At 40.4% G+C, this 7,573-nt stretch overlaps 1 protein-coding gene across 1 annotated transcript in view; it reads left to right on the top strand.

Moving 5' to 3' along the window:
• Nucleotides 1-904: 904 nt before the first annotated feature.
• Nucleotides 905-7,573, top strand: part of b3galt6 (UDP-Gal:betaGal beta 1,3-galactosyltransferase polypeptide 6) — a 14,557-nt gene continuing 7,888 nt past the window's right edge. The window contains exon 1 of the mRNA XM_020518466.2: nucleotides 905-1,076. The gene's annotated coding sequence lies outside the window, so the exon portion shown is untranslated. The remainder of the gene's footprint in view (nucleotides 1,077-7,573) is intronic.

Below are 7,573 nucleotides of genomic sequence, written 5' to 3'. Positions count from 1 at the left end.
TTGACAAAAACAAATGGACCTTAGTTTATTTTTTAAAAATACAGGAAGAACAATTACAGACAAGTACTCATATTAGTCTATTCAGCAAGCTCTAACACAATTGTGATACTTTGTATATCACAGTGCATAGATTCCCACTGCACACAAAACCATGTCTTTATCTGATTGTTGCTAGGAGATCTCATTTCTTCTCTGTCCTATCTCATGGATGAATTTAGTAATCCAGGAGATTATTAAGGGCCTGAAGTCCCTCAGTCTCTACCTTTAGTAAATCCCTCCAAAAGGAGACAGAAGTCTTGAATTTAAAATCCTGTGAAAAAAAGCAGAATCAAGAACACTGGGCCCATAGCACCCCCATACAATAACAACAGACATTTATATAGCATTTTTAACATTATAATCACTCCAATCGAAGTGATTATCGAAGGAAATTGGAAATTGGAAACTAGAAACTCTCAAGAGGCTATGGTAGCACAATGATAGCGTCTTTAACTCTGGGTCAGAAGGCCTTGGTTCCAGTTCCACCTACTCTAGAAGTGTGTTATAACACACCTGGATAGGTTGTTTAGGAAAATATGTGGAAAGCCCTCACGAAGGAGATTTTATAAAACCTCATAAAAGAGAATGAGGTAGTGATGTAGGGAGGAAATTCCAGAGTTTTTGACATATACTGAAGTTACGTCGACCAATGATGGAGAAATTTAAAAATGAAATATAGTGCTGTTAAATTGCCGCAGATGCTGCCAACTGATGTTAAGTCGCTGTTGTAGTCTGAGTGGAAATTCAGTCTGCGAGTCCTTCCGTGCGCAGGGAGGCGCTGTAGAGCCCGTTCTCACCCCCTACCTTGTCCACAGCAAATGAAGACTGCGCGTGCTCGCCGTCTACTACGTCATCACGTCGCTGGTCCCACCTCCTGACGCCGGTCGGGCCGCTGCCCACCGGGAATGGTGTGGGTGCTGCGTATTTTCGCCCCTAGTCCCCTGGCATCGGGGCCTGGGAGGAGGCCGTAGTAACGGCGGTGCTGGATGGGCCGAGCTCTGAATGACCGACTGTCTCTGTCAGCAATTAATGCAGCGGTAAGTAGCAGAGTCTGCATCATTTCATCAAAGTTGGTCAATCCTGAATAATAGTATTGTACAGCCTTGGATAATAATACTGAGCTGATTAACAACCTCTTCTAATCACACTGCTGCGCTGCCTTAAATAATAATCCTTAGCTCAATACTGCATTGCACTAAATAATACTTGACACCTGAGTCCAACTGAATCCTAATGTCTTTACACTACGGTGTCTGAAATAATGCTTCACTCACCTGAATAATAATACTGCAGTGTCCTGAATAATATTGCACTGCCCTGAATGATGATACTGCTGTCCCCGAAAAGCAATGCCTTGAATTATAATACCTAAATAACGGGCCTTGAATAATGTTGATTTAATTGTTCTGAATCATGTCTCGTAATATTGCAGTGCAATGAGCTGTCATTGTTGTGAATAATTCTGAATCCTTATTTTGTTCCAATCTTCTTGCTGCCATTAAAATTCTCATTATCGGCCACCTGAGTGTCTCTCACTGAGATAAACTCACTTTTCTCTTGCATAGAGCTATGCATCGTTCTCTCTGGTTTCAATCTCCATCTTGACTGGTGGCTTTTTTTTCTGATTTCACCCCCGTCCAGTTTTTTTTTTCCTTCTGCCTAATGATCATGGGAGCCACTCAATATTGTCTCTACTTTTAATTTTTCAATCACAAGAAAGGCATCAATAGTGATTTGTGTCCCCTGCCATCCACTTTCTTGATGTTCTTACCAACCTCCCTCCCTCCTGTTATTTGCCCTGGAAATAATCACTCTTTCCCCACCCTCACCAACCAAATTTTCAAACTTCCAGTGTCTTTGGTCCTTTATTTGTGACATTACTGCTTCAGCTGTTAATCTGTCCATCCACTCCCTCATGACCACCACCAATGATCTTATCCAGTACAAACCTTATTCCCTCCCATCTCATCCTTGTATGGTTGCCATCTTTCCTTCACATGTCCATGGAGGTAATCTTGAATGTAGCTGATGCACCATTAGTTTAACTGCTCAATACCGGATTCTTCTCCTCCTTTGCTAAAGCCACTTACTATTCTAAGATCATCCTGGAGAGCAAACGTGACCTGCCACCTTTAATCCACTAACAAATGTCTCTATAAATCTCTCTTCTCTACCCTGAGGAGCTGATATAAAATCAGAAAGTCCTGTAAGTACTCAGTAGGTGGTGTAATTCTGTGGAGAGAGAAAGAGATATAATTAATGTTTCAGATCAAAACCTTTTCTTGAGAGTAGTGCAAAGTAATCTTTCAATGTATGGCAATATTATTGAATACAGCATACAGAATAACTCAGTACTTTCAGAGCAATCCAATATCATTATCCAGGATAGTACAGTATTATTATTCAGTTGTGAGGTTTTCTTTCAAATTACAGCCCCCAGTTTCTATTTATTCTCAAAACCCTTCAACATGTTGTCGCTGCCCAAATTCACAACAAACAATATTTTGTGCAACACTATGTTTGAATCCCTCCAATTAGGTCTTTGTTCTATGACAGGACGGAAATGGCCCTAATTAGGGAAACAATGTTTTTATCTTCTTACTATGACTATTGAGCACTATTTTTCCTCATCTTTTCACAACTTTTGACATGGTCAGATGCACTATCTTCAGAGCCACTCCTCTGTTGTCTGGTTAAGTGAAACTGTCGCTGCTTGGTTCTTGTGTCAAATTTTCCAACTACAGTAAGAGTGTGTCATGCAAGACTGCACTGTTAGCTCTCAAATCTTCATAGGTTTATCCTCGAGTGTCCTGCTTTCCTTATTGACATGCTAGTCCTTTGTGGCAGCATCTCGTGTTTTAGAATAGGGTCCCCCATACACTGCTGATATGCAGTTGTCCCTCTGCCCTGCACTGCCTCTGCTGTCAGACTGCTGAGTTGACATCCAAAGTTGGAATAAGCAGTTAAACGTTGGATAGACTGAAGCCATCATTTTAGGCCCCTGTCATAAACTGTATACCCTTGTCATCAATTCCATCATCGTCTCTGACCGTAATCTGTGGTTTAACCCATCTGTTTGTAACCTGGGTGTCCTATTTAACCCTGGACTGAGTAACAGGCACAAATTCCAAAGTGGTATTCTGTGCTCCACTGAATATTGCTGCTAAAGTAGTGAGTGAAAGTACTATGATGTAACAAATCCTACTAGCTTGCTGAACCAAATATGACTAAAATTTCATAATAGTGTACTGAATAATATTATTTTGCTGCATTGAGTAACAAACCTGTGTTTGTGAATACTTAAGAAGCTGTAGTTCACAGAATAATACTGTGCTTCTTTGATATTGGATCGCATCTTGTTTTACAGTGTAACTGCGAAATTTAGCATCAGAATCACAGGTATGTCAGTACAGTTGCTTAGCACAGGCCATTCTTTGGACTGCTCTGTCTGTTACTATTGATAGTGAACTGACTGATCGCACTTAGGTGCCTGCTGAACGCCAATGGATAATCCTAATGCTCTAATTTAATTTGTGAGCCATTGTTGTGGAAATGTTAATCTATCTTTATAGCCCTTGTAACCTATGGAAAATGTTACCACATTGAAAATCATAAGATCTGGAATAGAATTGATTAAAAACAATTGATCTAGGAGAGAGGCTAAGATCTGCAGTTTTCTTCATAATTTTTAAGATTTGAATAAACGCATGTTTTAAATTTACCTTATTAAATTGTAGCTTGATTTCTCATACAGATTAACTTCTGAGACAAAATGAAGTTAACCTTTGTGAATTTCATGTAACCAAAGAAAACTTTAGTGTAACCAGAGAAGCCGGTTTACAATGAAAATAATTTCTAAATATTTTGTGTGTGGGAGGAGTCATTTTTCTTGAAATGATCACGACGATTCTCTAGTCAAGTTCCTGATCACTGCTCTAGTGAAGCACCTAAAGGAGAGAGGGAATAGATGATTATGATGTTAGATTTAGATGAGGTAAAATGGGAGGAGGCTGAAGTGGAACATAAATGCCAGCATGGTCTGGTAGGGCTGAATAACCTGCTTTATGTCATATATTTAAGGTAAATATATCTTTACATTTCAAGGGGGCTAGAAACACGAGCAGATATGTACTGCTGAGGCTGTATAACGCTCTGGTCAGACCACATTTTGAATATTTGTGAGCAATTTTGAGCCCCATATCTAAGGAAGGATGTACTTGCATTTGAGGAGGTCCAGAGGAGGTTTACAGGAATGACCCTGGGATGAAGGACCTGTCATTTGAGGATTCTCGGGGTCTGTGCTCGATGGAGTTCAGAATGATGAGTGGGTATCTCATTCAAACTTGCAGAATGCAGTGCACTGGGTATAGGAGTTGGGAGGTCACGTTGCAGCTATACAGGGCATTGGTTAGGCCACTTTTGGAATATTGCGTTAAATTCTGATCTCCCTGCTACAGGAAAGATTTTGTGGAACTTGAAAGGGTTCAGAAAAGATTTACAAGGATATTGTCAGGGTTGGAGCGTTTTAGCTATAGGGAGGGGCTGAATAGACTGGGACTTTTTTCCCTGGAGCTTTGGAGGCTGAGGGGTGACCTTCTCGAAGTTTATAAAATCATGAGGGGCATGGATAGGGAGAGCAGCCTAGGTCTTCTCCCTGTGCTGGGGGAGTGCAGAACTAGAGGTTATAGTTAGAGGGGAAAGATTTAAAAGGGATGTAAGGAGCAACTTTTTCATGCAGAGGGTGGTGCATATATGGAATGAGCTGTCAGAGGAAGTGGTAGAGGCTGGTACAATTCCAACCTTTAAAAGGCATCTGGATGGGTACATGAATAGGAAGGGTTTAGAGGGATATGGGCCAAATGCTGGCAAATGGGACTAGATCAATTTAAGATATCTGGTCAGCATGGACGAGTTGGACTGAAGGGTCTATTTCCATGGTGTACAGCTCTATGACTCTTCTAAGTGGTCCAGATAGAGTAGATGTGGAGAAGCTGTTTCCATTAGTAGGAGAGTCTAGGACCTGAGGGGACTACCTCAGAGTGAAGGGATGACCCTTCAGAACTGAGATGAGGAGGAATTTCTTCAGCTAGAGGCTGGTGAATCTGTAGAACATGTCGCAGAAGGCTGTGGAGGCCAAGTCACTGAGCGTATTTAAGGCATAGTTAGATATGCTCTTTATTAGTAAGGAGATCGAGAGTTATGAGGAGAAGGCAGGAGACTGGGGTTGAGAAACATATCAGCAATGTTACAGTGGTGGAGCAGACTCAATGGGCCAAATAGCCTAATTCTGCTCCTTTATTTTATGGTCATTTAGTAAGTCTTACATTATGGTGTGTGTTTCCTGTCTGGACTGACCCTACTTCCTAAGATATGAAGTGTCTATCATGCTGTTTACATCAACATACAGGGGAACCCTGTTAACCTTAGCTTCAACTACAGACCATGACACAAGGTTATGCAGCTATATTGATAACCCACCTTTAATATCTCTGTACTGGGTCATTTCACGTCCTATTTTCAGATTTCCAGCACACCTTTGTATAATGACCACATTCTGGGCATGGTACTTGGAGTACACTCTGCTTGCCTAGCCTGTTTGTAGCTGCCCACTGCTGATTTCTTGTAGCCCAAGTCTACTTTCCACAGTATGATTGAGCAGAATCTGGAGTTGAAGTTCAACACTTGCAGCCACCCAACTGGTATTTTGGGACTCTATTCAAGCCTGGTTTCATATCCTCATGGATATTAGTGAACTTTGAACTCACTGGTCAGGTCTTGCACACTCCTTACATTGTGTCTTTTACCTTGGCCCATATCCTTTTAAACCTTTTCTAATCCTGACATCGAACTCCAACCCTCCTCCCACCTACTCAACCTTCTTCCATTGCATTCTCTTTTCCAATTGGATTCCCAGTACTGATAAGACATGCAGTCTGTAATATATACAGATTTTAGGATTTATTGTTTGGCTGCTTTAACAAACTAAGAGCCCATTTTCACCTCCAATTTGAAAATAGTCTTACCTGATCTTTCCTTTTGCTTCAGTCCAGTTAGCAGGATGAGTCACTGTGGGGGCAGGAGGGATACATTGAAGCTGTTGTTTCCTATCTTACAACAATAGACTATTTTCAAATTCATAATTGTCCAGAAAACATTTTGAGATGACATTCGCATAGTATTGTGTAAACACAAAACTTGCTTTTTCATGTACACCTTGTTTAACCTATTCCCAGTTGTACGTCGAATTCTACATTCAAAGAACATTTCAGCTCCCAAAAATCAATGAAAAAATTATTTTTTGAGTAAATCTGCACGTGATGACACTATGAGTGAAGGCTGCTGATAAATATCATTCAATATTGCCTTTTCAAAATCAGTCATTTTGCTGACCTTCTCACTTCTGAGGTAGTGATAGGAAATGAATGGACTATTCAGTTCATCAGAGCTGCCCCTTATATAATTCATTACAACCTTGTCTGTCACAAACCTCTCTCAATCCCTCTAAGCCTGATCCCCTTTCTCTACATATATTGATCTAATTTCTTTTTAAAACTGATATTGGAATTAACCATACTTCCCATATGTCCAAAATTTCTAACCTTCATCAAGTCTTGTTGATTTTGTATTTCTGTGAGGAATTCTGTGCTCACTGCACAAGATATGTAGCCAAGTAATCAGAAATCTTCATTAAAGATCTGTATCTTATGTCCTCTGAATTCTTAAGCTCATTACTTATTGTTAATGTGGATCCTATCTTCTCTCCTATATGTTTTCCAGTGTATCCACATTCTTTTTGGGGTAAAGGTCACCAACCTATTCCCACAGTTGGCTTCATCAGAGGAGGGTTTAACATCATTAGAATTTGCTTTATAAGTAGTGCAATGCCCTTCTGATAAAGAGATGCAGCTGATTGAACTTGCTGATAGCTGCTTTGGTGTTTTATTAACATTCCCAAGACTAGTAATATTCAAAATGTTTTCAAAAATGTATTAATATGTAAGGTTTTCTTGGGGGTGGGGAAAGAAAGACTGAACAACTTCTTGTGAAAGAGCTGAAGATTTCAAAGATGATTTCAAACATGCATAAACATTGTTTTACAAATCGTGATCGAGGCTATAAAAGCTGTAAGTATTCCCCAGTATCCATTATCCTGTACAAAAACAAAGTTGCTGGAAAAGCTCAGCAGGTCTGGCAGCATCTGTGGAGGAGAAAACAGAGTTAACGTCTCGGGTCCGGTGACCCTTCATCAGAACTGATTGCTCAGCATTCTGAGGAAGGGTCACCGGACCTGAAACGTTAACTCTGTTTTCTCCTCCACAGATGCTGCCATACTTGCTGAGCTTTTCCAGCAGCTTTGTTTTTGTTCCTGATTTACAGCATCCGCCGTTCTTTTGGGTTTTTATCCATTATCCTGTGTTTTATTTAGCCTGTTCACCTGTCTCTTTAGTTAACACACACCATGTTAACTGATGCTGCTCACTCAAGTTACTATTATGCTGTTGTTGCTTGTAGCTACTCCTGCTAGGAGATCTGC

This window comes from Rhincodon typus, chromosome 31, assembly GCF_021869965.1.
Source record: "Rhincodon typus isolate 14 chromosome 31, sRhiTyp1.1, whole genome shotgun sequence".
NCBI classification, from domain to species: domain Eukaryota; kingdom Metazoa; phylum Chordata; class Chondrichthyes; order Orectolobiformes; family Rhincodontidae; genus Rhincodon; species Rhincodon typus.
The sequence above is the reverse complement of the archived record's forward strand: the minus strand, read 5'-3'. Positions and strand labels throughout refer to the sequence as shown.